We start from the raw sequence: 18,576 nt of genomic DNA, 5'->3' as shown, positions 1-18,576 counted from the left end.
TCCACACCCAATGTGGGGCTTGAACTCACAACCATGAAATCAAGAGGCGCATGCTCTTAACTACTGAGCCAGCCAGGCGCCCCAGGATTTGAATTTCTAAAGCAGAATCAGGTCTGTACTTTACGAACTATTTTTATGTTTAAAAAAAACACAAGGTTACTGGGAAGTGTCTATCCTCAGTGTGAGTTCGTCGGTCCCTAACACATTCCAAGGAAATTTGACTGTGGAAAGGTGTTTGAGAAACTACGTCTTTTATATTTTGTTTATGTTGTGGTGATCTCGTAATTAAATGAGAAAGCAGACTAATAGTGACTCAGGATTCTAATATGAAGAGGAGAGACATAAGGAAGGAAGAAAGTAAATTGCCCTCTTCAGAACGTAAGCAGTCTGCTGAGAAGTAGTCTATCCAGCATAGCATCTCTCAAATAGATGTGTGTGTACTTAAGTAATTTTTCTTTAGCCAATTATCTCTGTCACATCACTGTTTCTTTAATCCCTCACATCTAATTGCTGATCAAAGCCTAAATTCCAACTGCTAAATGAAGCTCTTAATCTGTCCCTTCCTCTCCAATCCTGCCGCCCTATAGCTACTTTACCTCTCGTTCCTGAACTGGTCTCCCTTGACCCCAGGATCTTCCATTCCCTGATCCGACTTTTGTCCTGGTACCATGGTGGTGGCTTATTTGAAAACATGTACTTGATCATGTCACTCTACCACTGAAAAGCCTTCATTTCTCACAGGAAGAAGGAGGAGGAGGAGAAGGAAGAGGAGAGGAAAGGAGGAGGAGGAAGAGGAGGAGAAAGGAGGAGGAGGAGGGAGGAGGAGGAAGAGAAAGAGAAGGAGGAGGAAGAGGAGGAGAAGGGGGAGGAAGAGTGGGAGGAAGGAGGGAGGGGGAGGAGGAGGAGGGAGGAGGAGGAGGAAGAAGAGGAGAAAGGAGGAGGAGGAGGGAGGAGGAGGAGGAAGAGAAGGAGAAGGAGGAGGAAGAGGAGGAGAAGGGGAGGAAGAGTGGGGGGAAGGGGAGGAAGAGTGGGGGGAAGGGGGGAGGGGGAAAAGGAGGAGGAGAAAGGAGGAGGAGGAAGAAGGCAGAGGAGGAGGAAGAGAAGGAGAAAGGAGGAGGAGGAGGAGGGAGGAGGAGGAGGAAGAGAAGGAGGAAGGAGGAGGCAGGAGGAGGAGGAAGAGTGGGAGGAAAGGGGGCAGGAGGAGGAGGAAGAGTGGGAGGAAAGGGGGCAGGGGAGAAGGAGGAGAAGAGAAAGACAAGGTAGAACACAGACACGAAAGAAAGATAAAGACAAGATGGAGCACAGAGCCCCTGCTTCATGATCCTTGTCCACCTCTCCTCTAGCATCCCTGCTATTCCAGCCTCAGGGCCGAGCCGGTGGCTCCTAGGTCTTCCCTTCGATCAAACTGCTCTTGGTCGAGGATGCTCTTCGCCAGCCTGCCTCCGATCCCCAGGTTTTGGCATCGGCTCCTCCTCGGTAAGCCTTCCCTGACAATCTCTTCCTGCTCCCTCTGCTTCTACTTAACAACAATCCCAATGTGTTTTCAATATCAGTCTGGGTGCCATCTATTTTAATTATTATGTTTTAATCTAATTATTTTATATTATTATTTTTAAAGGTTTATTTACTTATTTTGAGAGAGACAGAGACAGCGTGAGCAGGGGAGGGGCGGAGGGAGAAGAGAGAGAGAATCCCGGGCAGGCCCTGCAATGTCAGCACAGATCTCGATGTGGGGCTCGAACTCATGAACTGTGAGATCATGACTGGATCTGAAACCGAGAGTCAGACGCTTAACCGACTGAGCCACCCAGGTGCCCCTAATCCTTGTATTTTAATAACAGGGTGCTGACCACCTAGATTTGGATTCTAGCTTTGCATTTCCTAGCTGGGTTAAGTTGACAAGTGATTTAAGTTCTCTGTACTTGGGTTTACTCATTTGTAAGGTGGGGATATTAATAGTGCCCACTTCTTGGGACTGTAGTGGAGATTCAGCGAATTAATGTGTGCAAAGCTTTTGGAACCCTGGCTGGGACAAGCTGGGTGCTTCACTGATTCCACGGAAAAGCCATTATGTGAGTTGCATAGATCTTATTTGAGAAAATACTTGAAAAGCATTTTATTTCTGCTCTTGTGCTTACTTGTGAGATAAATAATTGGATAATATTAAAATCTGCAGCAACAACTTGCTATTTGTCTGTAGCGTTCTTAGAAAAACGAGAAACTTTTCAAATAAAGGACTGTTATACTCCTGGGCAGAGAAGTTTACTGCAGCTTGAATATTAGTAATTTTAGTCAGAGCCTTGACTGATCGGTAGCTTATCTGCAATTTACCCAACTAGTTTACTCGGTTTCTGAGTTACCTTAACCACACAGCAGAACCATAGGTAAGAAGCAAAGATTTCTGGTGTTGGTTCCTGGACCATGCGATTCAGGGAACGGCCGTGAGGTTCCTCGTTTTCTGTGGGTGATTCTATTTTTCACCATTATAAATGATGCTGAAGTGAACATCCTTTACCCAAAACTCTTGTGCACCTTTAATTATGTCCTTAGAGCAAGTTGATCAAAGTAGAATGATTGAGTCAAAGGAAATAAATGGATATTAGTTATTAGCTTACCTTCCAAACAAGGTTTTATTCATTTATACTCCTACCAATAGCACTTGGAAGTGTCCCGTCTCCTCCACACTTCTGCTATCACTGAGTATTCATCTTGTTTTCTTTTTTTAATATTTATTTATTTTTGAGAGAGAGAGACAGAGACAAAGTGTGAGCGGGGAAGGGGCAGAGAGAGACAGACACTGAATCCAAAGCGGGCTCCAGGCTCCGAGCTGTCAGCACAGAGCCTGATGCGGGGCTCGAACTCACAGGCTGTGAGATGATGACCTGAGCCGAAGTCAGACGCTCAACTGACTGAGCCACCCAGGCACCGCTTTATCTTGGTTGTTGTTGTTGTTTTTTTAAAATTATTTCCTTCCTTCGTAAGCCAGAGGAAAGAAAAGACATATGAAGAAGGTGTTTTGCTCATACAGGGGAGGAGATATTCACCCACATTTCTCTTCCTTATTCATCTGTAATAAAAGATTCATTTTTAATAAGAGACTTGTGCTTTAGACTCCACTCATTTTCTGACCGCAGACTTTTAGTAATCAAAACTTTTCATATTCAGTACGTTTCTTTTAAATCTTCATAAATGAGGTGCAAGAACAGAAACCTGCTAATACTGCCACTGTGTGTAGTCAGTATGGATAAGAAGAATCGCAAAGACTTTAAACTCCAGAATCCCAAGACTCACTTTTAAAAAGGGACGCGAGGAATACCAAACACAGTGGGAATCAAAGAAGCTCAGCCTGGAGCGTAATATTTTCACTTATTGGATAGGACTGCGTAGAGTTTAATGAGTGATAGCCTTTAATTTCTTTAAAGTTTTTATTTATTTTGAGAGAGAGAGAGAGAGAGAACACAAGCAGGGGAGGGTCAGAGAGAAGGAGCGAGAGAGAGAATCCCAAGCAGGCTCCACACCGTCAGCATGGAACCTCATGGGGGGCTCGAACCCACGAACTGTGAGATCATGACCTGAACTGAAATCAAGAGTCAGACGCTCGACTGACGGAGCCACCCAGCTGCCCCCAGAGACCTCTGACATACATGGTTTGTGGAGCGACTCAAGATCTCTTGGTGACATTGTTTGAAAAATGATCAGAACAGTTAATTTTATTCTCTTTTTATGCAAAAAGGTGTGAATTAGAAAGATTAATACATAACTTTGTGATGATTGGTAGTACTATTTATTAGTTCCTACAGTTTTCTTATTAGGTACTCTCTGGAATGATTATGTACGTATAAAGGAACGTTAATGCATATTTATAGCTAAAAAAGAGTTAGACACGGGGATTTTCACTCTACTGTATATGTATATATATATTTTTTCACTATGTATATGTATGTACATATACATATATATTTTTTGAAAGAAAGGGCCTTCATGATATTCGAAAGTAAAAATCTGGGGACCTGCGGGAGGGAAGGAAGGGGTTAAACATGGCAGGAGGGTGCCAGGACAGGCCTCTGGGCTGACTTCTCATCAGGAAATCTGGTATTTCAGGTTGGACTGGGCCTTGGGAATGGCTGCTCCTTTGTTCAAGAGAAAAAGTGCATTAGATCTGGCTGCACTTTCAAACCTGACTTGTAGAAAATGAATTCTAGAACTTTCTAGGGTCAGAAAGTGAGGCGGCCCTGCAGTACCTTGAACAGAGGTAACCCCTTGAATCGGAGATGGTGTCCCTGGTCCTCAGGTTACGCACACTGACAGCCTGGCGACAGCGGTGGTGGTGACGGGACACCCATGGTGGTGATTAACCCTACGGATCCCTCCATTCCCCTCACATTTATTTTGAGATTCGCTCTTTAGTAAAAGCGACCTTGACGCTGGCGGGTTTTTTTTTTCTCTTCAGATTTTGTTTGTTTGTTTGTTTGTTTATTTATTTATTTATTTATTTCTATTATGAAATTTATTGCCAAATTGGTTTCCATACGACACCCAGTGCTCATCCCAACAGGTGCCCTCCTCCATGCCCGTCTCCCACTTTCCCCTCCCTCCCACTCCCCATCAACCCTCAGTTTTTATTTCAAGTGCTTTTGTTTTCCTACTTTTCACAGCTTGGGATACATTTATTTATATTTCTCTGATGACCAGCCTCTGTGCGTGGACTCCCTTCTTGCGCCGTTTTTTCAAAAAGTTGCTTCATTTAACCTGTGACTAATTGGTTAGATAAAACCAGCATATGTACTCCTAGAACCTAGGAGTACATTTCGTCCCAGGCCTGGGAAGGAGGAGTAAGTTGCACTTCATTCCTGTCATTCTTTCTCTTTCCCTTTCCTGCAAAATTATCATCAAAAGTCGTGTTGGAAAATTCTTCATTTGTCTATCAGAGCTCTTTCACTCATTCGTGTATTATTCCATAAATCTCCCCCCCAGCCAGCTCCTGGACTCCAAGTGTCCTCCCACCCACACACAGCACAGGAAGGGAAGCTTCTCTAGGAGAAGAAACCGGTCAGGAAGGAAAGAGTAAGGAGTATGGAATGTCAACTAAGTGAAAAATTTGTGATTTGGTGGAAAGAACAACGGACCAGAGTCTAACACGTGGGTTCTAGGCTTAGCTTCCTACTGATGGGTTGTGTGAACTTGTACAATTGCATCTAATGTCTTGAGTCCCCACCTCCTTCGCTTGTAAAATGGGGTGGCCTGCTTCCCTAGGATGGTTGTGGGAATCCGACGAGACACTGCACGCCAAGTCTCTCTGTAAACGCTCAGGCTCTTTCTGAAAGCACGGTGCTATCATTATTCTGGAAGGAAAACACGAGACAGGCAGGACAGGGCGTCCATGTTGGGAATTCATTCTGGAGCGAGGTTGCAGCAGTCATGGGGAAGAGTCTTCCTTGGGCAATTTCCTATTTACTTATTTAAGTAATCTCTACACCCAACGTGGGGCTCGAACTCATGACCCCGAGATCAAGACTCGCTTGCTCTTCTGACTGAGCCAACCAGGTGCCCCATTCCATGGGTAACTTAAATGACAATGCCTCAAGGAATTTTCCCCGGCTCTACCCCTCCCCAAGTCCAGGTTGTGCCCCTGACATGGGCCCCTAACACTGTATACTTTTTGTCCCCGAGCATTTTGCAGGTAGTGGTACCTGTGTCCATCTACAAGACCGTAAGCCCGTCGAAGTCAGGGCCTGCTCTCATCCATCACGATGCCCACAGATCCTGGCGCTGTGTCCATAGGGACAGTAAGTAGACAAGTGGAAGTATTTCTCACAAGCAAAGACCCGAATGAGGCATTCGGTCAGACAGCATGACACGTCAAAGGATTCTGCTGGGCACTTACGCCGTGTGGGAAAGTCAGCAGATTGAAACCAGGTTTGGGGTCCAGAAGGCCAGTCTTAAGTCCCAGTTAGTAGTCTCACTGCTTAGCTATATTATCACCAAGACATCCCTGTGCTATCGGGAAGCGTGCTATCGCTTCTCAGCTTCGGAGAGTGACAACCTCTCTGTGCTTCAATATCCTCACTTGAAAAATGGAGCAAAAAAACACCTTCAAATGCCTTATCTTCTTCAGCCACGTTAAGACGCGGTTTGGGTTTTTGTTCACGGCGCCATAAGCAAATGCTCTAAAACGTTTTGTTTGGTTTTCATTTTCCTGAAAAATGACAACATTCAGATACTTTGCAGCATTTCTCAAATGATGGGTAACATTGTAACAAGAGCCTTGTCCTTTTTCTCTTGGCTCATCTGTAACTCCAGACTTCCTGTTTGTTCGGGTTGTCGGATGGCTTGGAATCCTGGAGGTTTCAGGGAAGCCGAGTACCTGAATAAGGCTAATGACTTTGTAGAAGCCCATACTTGGCTAGTGCTCACCTCCCACTACCACTAGCCTCGCACAGGCCGCTGTCATCTCTGGCCTCCTAACGTACTTCCCCTTCTTGCCTCCAAACCACTTTTCACAGCACAGAGCAGACGTTCCCCAAATGCACATCTGATCGTACTCCTACTGACCGAGAGCCCTTCGGGAGGCCCCCCCTGGCTGGCCAGGGCTCTTTCTCAGGATCCTTCTCTTCTATGTCAGTCTGTCTGTCTCTCTCTCTGTCTGTCTCACTCTCTCTGTCGCTTTCAGTTCCTCCAACCAGCTGGACTCAGTTCTCTCCACCCCAGACCTAGTTCTGCTCTTCCTTCTGCATGGAATATTCTCTTCTGTCTTTGCCTGGCCAACTGTACTATCGTTCGCGTCTCAGTTTTAATGTCACTTCTTGCTGGTGGGCCTTTCCTGACCCCCTAGACCAGACTGAGCATCTTTGTGATGTGATCCTGACTCTTCCTCTGGCTTGCCTCGTCCCGTAGAGCTGTCTGTAAACTCCATGAAGGCAGGAGCAAGCTTCTCCTGTTCACCTCTGCACCTCCAGAACCGAGTGCCGTGTGCCTCGAGTAGATGGCGTGCCTCAGGTAGGAGTGTGCCTGTAATGGGTTCATTTTAATAGAAAGGGTAGTTCCAGGGTGCCCGGGTGGCTCAGTCAGTTGAGCGTCTGACTTCGGCTCAGATCATGATTTCACGGTTTGTGAGTTTGAGCTTCGCAACGGGCTCGCTGCTGTCAGTGCCGAGCCTGCCTCCTATCAAATCCTCTGTCCCCCCTCTCTGCCCCTCCCTTCTCGTGTTCTCTCAAAAATAAATAAAACATTTTTTTTTTTTTTTTTAAAGAAAGGATAGTGCCACCTAGCCAAAGCTATATCATTTACTCTTCCATTATGGTGCTCATTAATTCAGTTGTTAATCCTCTACTCTGCCCAGCAGTGTTCTGGGGGTGGGGCATACAGCACTGAACAACACAGCCATAGATTGAGCTGGAAGGACATTTCAGGCAGAAGGGAAGCCTGCAAAGCAGGTGGTTTCAAGGAACAGCTCGAAGGGCGGGCGGGAGGCTGGAGAACCATGGGCCAGGAGAAGGAGGAAGGAGTGAGGACTTTGAACTTGACTCTGCCGGGGGTCTGAGCAGAGGAGGTAGGGGAAATCCAACTGACTTACGTTTTAAAAGGATCCCTCTGACCTATGTATAGATTACTGACTCAAGGGAGATAAGGCAGAAAGCCAGGACGCTAGTTAAGGAAGCTGTTCGAAAATCCAGGCGGAAGGATGGCAGTGACTTGACCCAGCAGCTAGTAGTGGGGGTGGTGAGAAACAGTTAGCTTCTAGATCTGTTTTGAAGGACGGGCCAAGAGGATTTGCTGATGGGCTGGATGTGGGATGTGGGGAAAGCGGGTGGCAAGGATGACACCCAGGGGCTTTGGCCTGGGTGACCAGAAGGATGGAGCTGCCGGCAAGGGGACGGGCAAGTGGCCGGTAGAGCAGGTTTCGGGGGACAGATGAGGAGCTCAGCTTCCACATACTAAGATGCCTATTAGTTGCCGGCATGTTTTTGCGTCCTAAAGTAATGCATCTAAGACGGCAATTTTCTTTAATCTAGATATGGAAATAATGAAATACCATACATTTCCCTCCCCCCACCCCCCCACCCCCAAAATGGAAACACAAGATTGCCCTTTTCTGTAAAATTCTATGCCTGGCCATTTCCTGTGCGGGTGCACTAGGATTCCATGTTTCTTAGAGTAGACGTCAGCCCGGATCCTGTTTTAGAACCAGTAGAATTGTGCACTGCTCATGTTTGCTTCATTGTATAAGATATTTATTTACTTTTTTTTAAGTTTATTTATTTTGAGAGAGAAGGTGTGAGCAGGGGAGGGGCAGAGAGAGAGGGAGAAAGAAAGAATCCCCAGCAGGCTCCGAGCTGTCATCGTGACCTGAGCCAAAATCAAGACTCGGATGCCTTAACCAACTGAGCCACCCAGGCACCCCTAAGAAACTTATTTTTATAGTAAGCCTGTTGGGGAAAAAAAGGTAACTTACTCTATTTCCATACCTGAGTAAAATGATGCTAAGTACAATTTATCCAATGACTGAGGTCTTGGGTCACCACTTAGAATAAGCAGCTGCCCGCTGGGCACGCTGAGGGCCTCCTATGTGCTGGTAGCTCTCTTCACTGTCACCGTGACAGGTATGTGAGGTCTCTGGGTGAGTTGGAGTTTTTGCCATGGTGTTCGCTCATTCTATCCTTCCCGCTTTCTTTCCTTGTGTCCACTCCCCCCGCCCCCACACACACGCACATACACACAGATGATATTTTTAGCACACTTGCTTTTCATTTCTGTTCTGACTGTTGAAATACCTTTTTCTTTTCTTTTCTCTTCTCCTTGCCTTCCCAGCGAGTTCCAATGAGCTGAGGTTGCTATATGTGATTCTTAGATAAGTGGGCTGTTACTAGTTTTGCATTTTCCCTTCTGCAACTTTAACTTTTTGCCTGAGCTGCTGGGGGCCATACTTACAGGCCAAGGAGGCTGAAGGGCCGGGTTGATGCTGAAAAGCTACTAGTGGATGACATCCGACAAGATACAGATAATCAAGAGTATAGTCCTGACTATGTCTATGCAGAACTGGTCTGTATCCTTTTCCTCGGCTAGATAAGTTTTATATACTCCCCCCAAGAATAACATTCTTTTTTTAAAAACGTTTTTAAAAGTTTATTTATTTATTTTGAGAGAGAGAAAGCACACACAAGCTGAGGAGGGGCATAGAGAGAGAGGGAGAGAGAGAATCCCAAGCAGGTTCCATGCCGTCAGAACAGAGCCCAACGCAGGGCTCGATCCCACGAACGATGAGATCGTGACCTGAGCCGAGATCAAGAGTCAGATGCTTACCCAACTGAGCCATCCCGGTGCCCCCACCCCCCAGGAATAGTATTTTTTACAGAAGATGCCCCAATTCGTGTTGTTGATAACTAACACCGAGCAGAAACAGCCATTTCAGAGGAAGAATTTTCGAAACTGGAAGACTGTGTATGCCGTGAAAATTAATGTTAATAAAGTCAGATATGTTGCTAGATTATTTGTATCCAGAAAAATGGATTTATCACTGAGTTAACTTAAAAAATTTTTGCCTGGTCCAAAAATTACTTTTAATTCTAACTACCGAATGATAAAGCATAGTTCCTAGAACGGATGCATTCTTCCAACAGCTGGTTTACTCGGATTATTCAGGATTTTTGCTGGAATCCAAGTGGTTTTTCAAGAGAACTGATGATTTTCTGATGAAGCTGTTCACACGCTTTTGAAGCCAGGAGAAGGGGTGAGTATTAATTTGCATTCTCTTCGGCTATAGAATTCTCTCTCAGGCCAGCAGTGTTTGATGAAGTCTGAATTTCCATTTCAGTTGTATAGACAACAAGACTGTATGAAGGTATGAAATTGTCTTGGTAAGACAAAGTAAAATTGGGCCACCACACAAGCAAACATGGACATCACCTGTATCTGGAATCTCAAAGTCATGAAATATGCAGTGTTTGAAAGGATATGAGAAATACATTGATTTGATTTGATTTTTTTCTTTTTGGCCATCCTTCGTGTTACAAAACAGTTGAAGCTTAGTATCATTTCAAGCACGGAGTGTAAAGTGATCGGTGAGGCTGGATAGAGGAAAGGCAAAAGAAATGAATTTGAAGGACAAAAAAAAACAAAAAAAACCACATATCCTTCGAAGACCTCCCTGTCTCGAGGACAGAAAATGCCTTGGCAGTCGCGATTTTTGTGCAGTCAGAAGGGAGCTGATTTCCCAGCTGTTCTGGTGTATTTTCCTTATTAGTCTTTGCTCCCACGGTCTAAAAGCAAATACCGGATCTAAGCGCCTACAGTACTGGTCAAGGACTGCAGCTTCCCTCGTGTGTGACTCACAGGCGCGAGCAAACCACCTACTGTAACAGCTGGCCCCAGACCCTGGCCCGGCCACAGCGCAGCAGCTGCTTTGCTGGACCCCTGCTTGCTTGGCTATTAACTGTCTTAACTGTTGCTCTTACCTTTATGGGCTGTGGTAAAGGCAGGCTTTATTTATTTATGTTTGTTTGTTTTTGAGAGAGAGAGAGAGAGCGCACGCGCGCGTGCGAACAAGTGAAGGAGGGGCAGAGAGAGAGGGAGACACAGAGTCCAAAGCAGGCTCCAGACTCCGAGCTGTCAGCCCAGAGCCCGATGTGGGGCTCGAAGTCACAAACCGTGAGATCATGACCTGAGCCAAAGTCGGACGCTTAACCAACTGAGCCACCCAGGTGTGCCAAAGGTGGGCTTTAGATACATAGACCCTTGGATCCATTTTTCCCCAACTGTATTTCTCGGTTCTTACTAAAAGATCTCAGAGGTCACCTGAAAGCGTAATTTCGATTTAGGATGCTAGAAGGCCGGTCATCATTTACAACGGCCCTTCATGTGCTTTTCTGCATGCGTGATTACTTTCTTGATGAACAAAGGTTATGCTTAGTTTCAGGCTTGGTTATTATTTGTTACTATTACGACCAGTATGAAGTGAACCACCTTTATAAGAACTTGTTTCCTTTTTTTAATGTCTATTTTTGAGAGAGAGACAGAGGGCAGGCGGGGAGGGGCAGAGAGAGAAGGAGACACAGGATCCGAGAGAGGCACCACGCTCCGAGCTGTCAGCGCAGATCCTGACGGGGGGCTGGAACTCCCAAACTGTGAGATCGTGACCTGGGCCGAAGTCGGACGCTTAACCGACTGCGCCACCCAGGCGCCCCTATGAGAACTAGTTTCTTAAAACGGGATGGCATCTTGCTGCGTTTCTTTGACTCTCCGCCATACCTCTCCTCTGCCCAGAGGACCATTCTCGAGGCTTCACTAGAGACAGGGAGAGCACAGCACCTGGCCTCAGAAAGCCTCCAAACCGGTTGTGGCTACAGATTAACGTGTGAGAATCAAAGATTCCCAAAGGAAGGCAAATCAGATGCAATTTCAGAGAAAGGAGAGATTTTTTTTGCGGGGCAGGTCAGTCTGTGCCCCAGTGCTTGTGTCTCGCAGCCTTGTGTTTTACTGGGTATTAGTAGTGTTTCGCAAAAGTTGTTCTGGAGTCACACGCCATGCTATTTTCATCTTTCGATCTCCCTATTCTAGTACATTCCGGCCCCTGCACGGGACACGACACTTTACACATAACACGTGCCGGGTAAACATTTGCTGACATAATTGAATGGGAGAAGGCTTTGTGGAAAAGGCAGAGCTTGGGCCCAGCTTTAGATAGAGAGGGGAGGTTGGCCAGTGACATACTCTGCCTGTATATGAGTCATTCGTTCTGGGCCTTGAGGACGAACTTGCAAAGTCAAAACAGAGCGGAGACACATGCCAGGTCGAAAGAGTAACTACGGCAGAGCAGAGGGTTGGTGTATGGAATATGGGGTCAAGGAGGAGGCCTGGCAAGACGTTGTTCTGGAGAATAACTGGGACGGCAGGGTAGCCAGATACAACAGCAGGGCCCCTCGGAGGTGCTGTGGGTGGATGGACACCAAAGTAATAGTCTTTCTCTCCCTATCCCATGCTGAGGACACACTTTTCATTTGTACCTTAGCACATTTATTGTAGTCTTCAGGGGTGGGCGGGACCTGTCAACGTGATGTCGTACTTCCCTTCTTTACATGCGGATGTTTTATTTGTTAATCAGTTTGTTCTGGAATTGGTTTGTTTTCAGGAAAGAGGTGGAATGCATTTTGAAACACCATTTGAAAATTGGATTGAGAACATTAAAGTTTCTTTTTTTCTTCTTTTCCGTTTTTCCTGGGACCCTGGATGACTTTATAGCGATGCCATGGATGAAGAAAAGGAATTCTTGAAAACTAGAAAGCTACCTAGCTTGGGGCAAAGCAGGAAAAAAACTGCAGGTTTGGGGAAATGAGTGTTTCTGCGCTGGCAGTATTGTGGGCCATCTAAGAAGAGACAGAAATTGCCATTTGAAATCAGGGCTCAAGTGTGAGAGAAGTCAGGGCTGGAAAGAGATTTAACAGTGGAAGTGGTAGTTAGAAATGGGGGACAGTGCCTGGGGAGAGCAGGTGGAATGGAGTTCTTTTTTTTTTTAATTTTTTTTAAGTTTTACTTTTGAGAGAGAGAGAGAGACAGAGTGTGAGTGGGGGAGGAGCAGAGAGAGGGAGACACAGAATCCGAAGCAGACTCCAGGCTCCGAGCTGTCAGCACAGAGCCTGACGTGGGGCTCGAACTCACGAACCCTGAACCGCGAGATCATGACCTGAGCCAAAGTCGGACGCTTAACCGACTGAGCCAGCCACACGCCCCTGGAATGGAGTCCTTAACTGGGATCCAGAGTGGCTCTGGTGATTGAGGGTCAGGGCTCTATAGCCACCGGAAATTATGAGCAATATTTTCTTTGAGTTTCCACTTGGCATGTTGGGATGGAGTGTGTTTGTAACTTTGGTCAGGTTCTTAGAGGTATCCAAAGGTTAAGAAATCGCTGATGTAGAATGGGAAGAGGAGAGCAAGAAGGTCAGAACTCTGAGGGGAAATCAACATTTAAGGAGTTCTCAGAGAAGAGCCATGGAAAAAGGCTAAAGAGATTGGGAAGGCAGAATTCTATCTGGGAAGTCAGGCGGATGCGGAAGGCAATGGAATGCGTGGGCGCAGGGCAACAAGGTTAAATGGTATCTTAAGGTCGGGTAGGGCTAAAAGAATGTGTTCGATTGACCACTAGGAAGTCATTGGTGACTTTCAGGAGAGCAGTGTAAATGGAGGCACATTGTGATAAGTGGCGGATGGGACTCAGGGAGCCGGGAAGTTAAGTCCAGCTTTCTCTTTCTGGAAGGTTAACATTTGACAAGAGTGAATATTTACTGAGTTCCTGAGAAGGGCTGGAACTTGGCCATTCACTGCAGACATAAATGTGAGCAAGGTAACATAGGCTTTGCTCTCACGGATCTTAGGGTCTCGTGGGAGAGATAGGCATTAATCAAATAATGACACAGAGTAAGCATGTCGTCACAAACTGGGAAGAAATGTGGTGCCCGGCACTGAAGCATGACCTAATCTGGGGTCAAAGAAGGACCCCTGAAGAAGTGAGCTTTGAGCTCAGACCTGTAGGGTGAATAGGAGTGAAATAGTGAAGAGAAGGGGGGCAGAGAGCAGAACATCCTAGGCAATGAGGGAAGCAAGAATGAAGTGTACAGAGAGCGAGGGAAGCCCAGCGACAGGAGTCCATGCTGGGTCTTTTAAATGGGCATAAAGATCTGCGTCTAAGAACATTCAGGAAACCGCTAACCTGTGGATGGTTGCTCACGGTTTTGCATTTCAAAACCAAATAGAAGAATCCAGGTGAGAAATAATGGTACAACCTTGGACCAGCATCCTGGCAAAGGAGATAGAGAGGAGCAGAGGGTTTCAGGAATCATGCAGGAGCTGAAATAGCACCAGAAGGTAGGAGAGAGAACGCTACCTTCTCTCTTAAAGAGTGCCTTAGGAGGTCCTGCGAAAAGTAAAGTTCTCCTTCAGGTGCTGAATACCGAAGCTCATTTGTAGGCAAAGGGAAAGAGCAGTGGAGAGAGCGAGCTTGAAGACATACAAACCCGGAGGGGACACACGGCTACTAGAATCGGAAACACTGTTCTCTAAATCGCGAAGACGGGGCTGGTGAATATACAGGTGTGGTTACAGGTAGAAAGGAGGCAAACCGAGACATGAAGACTTGGTTCATGAAGGGGGGCTTCTGTCTGCTTTGGGGTGACTCTGTGACCCCCCGCCCCCAAATATTAGGCTAGCATCAGGCTCTGGAGGATGAACAGCAAGAAACTCTAAGACAGTTCATGGAAGGGACACATTTACCATTTGTGTACGTGCACAAACACTGCCTGACCCTCACGTACCTCTTGGAGCCCATGTTTCAGTTTTATGATTAGAAACAGGGAGCTTTAAATGTGCAAATGTCCAACAGCTATCTCGAGCTGTGTTCAGAAATCTCCTTTTCCCCCGAATCCGTGAGGTGGTTTGCCCAACATTGGGTGGTGGGTGTCGTACAATAAGGAAAAGCACAAATCTCAGACACTTGAGTTGTTACTCAGGAGAACGGGATCATTGTCTTACAGACAAGGCACCCACACAAGTCTGAATTTCAAATGACATGTTAACTTGCATTTCATGCTAACAATTAAGTCCTCCCATAGGGACACCAGTGAGGTCAATCAATCTTTAAAACTCAACACTAATTTTGGGGCACCTGGGTGGTTCAGTCGGTTAAGTGTCCGACTCTTGACTTCGACTCAGGTCATGATCTCATGGTTTGTGAGTTCGAGCCCCGCTTCGGGCTCTGCGCTGACAGCTCAGAGCCTGCTTGGGATTCTCTCTCTCTCTTCCTCTCTCTCTCTGCCCCTCCCCTGCTTGTTCTCTTTCTCTAAATAAATAAGTAAGCTTAAAAAAAAATTAACACTGATTTTAAGTTTAGTAAGAAAGATGCAGTGAGAAATCATATGTCAGATCTCTCAAGTTGAATGTGCCTATTTAATGTCCTAGCTCAGAAAAAGAGATCGGGTTTTTAGTTGACCTTTAAAAAAATGATCTGAGGGATTCATGTTCATCCCTCCCCCTTTCCGATACAGTTGTGGGAAACTTGGACTCTTTCAACACATCAGGTCCAACTGCAGAATCTCCGAGCGAATCTACGTGTTTGTGACGACTCATGCTGCAGAGGTACGGCTTTGTCACAAAATGGCTTTTCTCTCTGCAAGAAAGATGTGTATCCTCTGAGCATGGTAGGAACGCGCCATGTTGAATTAGAAATGAGCAGTGCGGTACCGGCTGGACGAATAGCTCTGCTTGGCAATCTTGAAATAAATGCAGCTGGGATAATTTTCGATTCAACCCTTGGCAAACCTTCAGTGTGTACAAGAAAAAAAAAAAGCTGTGGAGGAGGCTTAAATGCTGTAGGCGCTCAGCAGCCATCACTCTATCTCTCGAAGTTTCCAGTAAACAGTAGGTCAGCTCTGCGTCCTGCTGAGGTCTGGTGAGCACTCTGGGAAGAAATGATTCTTGTTAAGTGAGTTCATACGTCTAATTGCTGAGCACAGGGCCTGGCACATTGAAGTGCTTAATGAATATTAGCTTTTATTTTTAAAAAGTATTATTATTTAGGATTATTAACTTCCTAGGGCTCAATGTGTACCCTGAAGGGTCACGATTATGGACCCAATTTCCTCCTCTACCCGTATGGTCTCTCAGTTCCAGACTGACATACCCAGGTTTTATACCCCACGCCTTCAAAGGAGACCATGTACTGCTGGGAAAGTGGCTTTCAGTTCCAGAGCAGCTCTGAAACTGATTTCTGTATTACAAGGTTTCAGGTGATCACGGTTCACTGGTAGAATCAGGGAAGTTCAGCAGCCGACAGAATCTCCCCCTTCTGGGCCGATTCCTTTCTGAGTTCCCAGGAGAACTAGGTTTTGGAATTTTCCCTGAATGTCTATCCTCCTAGGGCTGAATCGAACCTCTGGCGTTTCCTGTTCCACACTGGGAACCAGAAGCTTTCTGAATTATCTCATAGGACATTTCCTGATCTGTGAATCTTTTAGAGCCTGAAGATCATGTTTTTCCCCTCATCATCTCCTGACTCTCAGTCTCCAAGGAACATGTGCATATTTCATTACAACTCCACCGTTTCCCGCGTTCGGTGATAAATATGTGAGCTACAAGAGTGTACATTCATAACACAACACCAAAGGTTGGCAGTACAGATTTATGGCTCATTACATCATTTTAGTGTGGGGCTGATTCACCCAATCAGTTTATTTAGCAATAAGAGAATATTAAAGAAGGCAACTGTACCAACCTACACCAGCCCCTGTCTCGGCTGGGTCCATTACTTCTGCCCTCTCCTATCAGTGGCTTGATAAGGTCGATCTGCGCTCGCAGAGATAGGCCTTGTCAGGGAGCCAGAGCGGGAGCTTCCCAACAGGCCCTGTCTGTACTCAGGGACTTCAAGAAACAGAGGACGCTGTGAATCTAAAAACATAGCATTCCTCTCGTAAGGATTACATTTTCACTTTTGAGGTTTTGAGTGTTCTTCTCTCTTTTTTAGTTTTAATTTTTTTAAATGTTTATTTATTTTTGAGAGAGAGGGAGAAAGAGTGTGAGTGGGAGAAGGGCAGAGAGAGAGAGGGAGACACAGCATCCGAAGCAAGCTCCAGGCCCTGAGCTGTCAGCACAGAGCCTGATGCGGGCCTCGAACCCACGAACCGTTGAGATCGTGACCTGAGCCGAAGTCAGACGTTAAACCAGCTGAGCCGCCAGGTGCCCCTCGAGTGTTCTTCTCTTGCTATTGTTTACTCCATCCTTTGTTGTTCAGATAAGCTCATTCTGCCTGCTACCTCCAGAATGAGGCTCTCTTTCCTGTGACATCCTGGTCAGCCAGAGTCATTTTATCCCACCCTGCCGGTGTCACTGGTCGCAAAGCTCTTGACGTTCAATTAGGAATAAATAAGTTACCACCAGAATCAAAGTCAAGTTGAGTCTATCAAACGTTGGGTGTTTTTGCATGGGGGGGAAGGATGGTGGAAATAGGTGGTGGGGATGAAAAGGACACTTACCGTGATGAGCAGTAGGTAATGTACAGGATTGTTGAATCGCTCTACTGTACCCCCCAAACTGATATCACGCTGTATGTTATCTGTGCTGGAATTAAAATTAAAGAGCTTAATTTTAAAAAGGGATGTTTCCAACATTTTATTTTTAAAAGCTTCAACTATACAGACATGTTGAAAGAACTGTGCAGTGAGCACCCCTCTACCTGTCGCCCAGAGTCCACAGTTAGTATTTTTATTTATTATATAACCATCTATCCACCCATCAATCCATCTTATCATGTTAGCTTTTTGTTTTGAAGTGACTTTAGATTTACAGAAAAGTTGCAAGAATAGTGCATAGGGTTCCCAAATACCTTTCGTCAGCTTCCCCCGATGTTAGCATCTTACAGAACCATAACACAATGATCGAGTCAACATTAGAATGATCTGACACAACACTGCCAGTAATATAACCTTATTTTTAAGAACCTTTCTAACAGCGAGTTTCTATTTTTTATTAAAAAGATTTTTTTTTTCCCAGCTGGACTTTAAATAAAAACTTGGGAAACAATACTGCAACACTATTAATGAATCTACACATCTTATTTGAATTTCATCAAATTTCCCACTAAGGTTCTTTTCCTGGTGGAGGATGCGATCCAGGCTCCCGCCTGCATGTAGTTGGAGTATGTTCTTTGTCTCCGGCCTATGACAGCTCCTCTGTTTCACATACTCTTGACCCTTTTGATGTATACTAGCCATTTATTTTTTGAATGTCCTTCAATTTGGGTTTGTCTGAAGTTTTCTCATGATTACACCAAGACTGCACTTTTTTACAAGAATACCACAGAAATGAGATTATGCCTTTCTCTGTTCATCACATGGTGGGGGGTGGGCATCATATCACCCTGTAAAATTGCTACTGATGTATCTTTTATCAATTGGTTAAGGAGTTGTCTGCCAGGCTTTTCCACTGTAAATTTATTATTTTTCAGTTTGTAAAAAATAAGTGTTTTGGAGGAGATCCTTTGAGACCATGCAAATATCTGGCTTCTCCTTAAATCTCGCCTACTAATTTTAGCAGGCATTGGGGGGTTTTGCCTGGAGCAGTTATTTCTGTGGCTCTCTAATGGTGCTTTCCCATGACCCCCATTCTTTCTACATTGATTAGCTAGGGTTCTACCTTAAGGAAGAGGTGTCCCCTCTTCCCCATTTATTTATCTGTTCAATTATTTATTTATGTCAAGTTGGAGTCAGGGATCTTTCTTTCATTCTTTGGGTTCCAATCCAGTATTATCACAATTTATTTTGTTGCTCTGTCTGTTGGATCATTGGAAACTCCCTTCAGATTAGCTCCTGCATCCTTTTGACCTGCCCTGGCATTTCCTGAGCACTTCTTTACTTTCTGGCAACACAAGACGTTGCAGACTTATTTTGCATTTTCCCTATTTTCTCTAAGGAGCTCTGGGTTCTTTTATGAGAGATTGGTGTTTAGAAACCAAGATCTGGGCATTAAGTGTGCTTACTGCTGTGGGAGTACCATTCCCAGTGAATGGAGCTAGAAAGTGTATGTGTGTTATGGATATGT

At 45.5% G+C, this 18,576-nt stretch overlaps 1 long non-coding RNA gene across 2 annotated transcripts; it reads left to right on the top strand.

The window, feature by feature from the left end:
• Positions 1–4,526: 4,526 nt before the first annotated feature.
• Positions 4,527–17,251, top strand: LOC144617310 (uncharacterized). 2 transcript variants are annotated; one of them, XR_013557724.2, is made up of 4 exons: positions 4,527–5,786; positions 6,895–6,996; positions 9,618–9,727; positions 9,812–17,251. It is a non-coding gene; the product is annotated as an uncharacterized LOC144617310 (long non-coding RNA). The 2 variants fall into 2 exon arrangements; XR_013557723.2 differs by having other exon boundaries at positions 4,527–6,996.
• Positions 17,252–18,576: the final 1,325 nt, after the last annotated feature.

Source organism: Panthera onca, chromosome C1 (genome assembly GCF_046562875.1).
Source record: "Panthera onca isolate mPanOnc1 chromosome C1, mPanOnc1 haplotype 2, whole genome shotgun sequence".
Lineage (NCBI taxonomy): Eukaryota > Metazoa > Chordata > Mammalia > Carnivora > Felidae > Panthera > Panthera onca.
The sequence above is the reverse complement of the archived record's forward strand: the minus strand, read 5'-3'. Positions and strand labels throughout refer to the sequence as shown.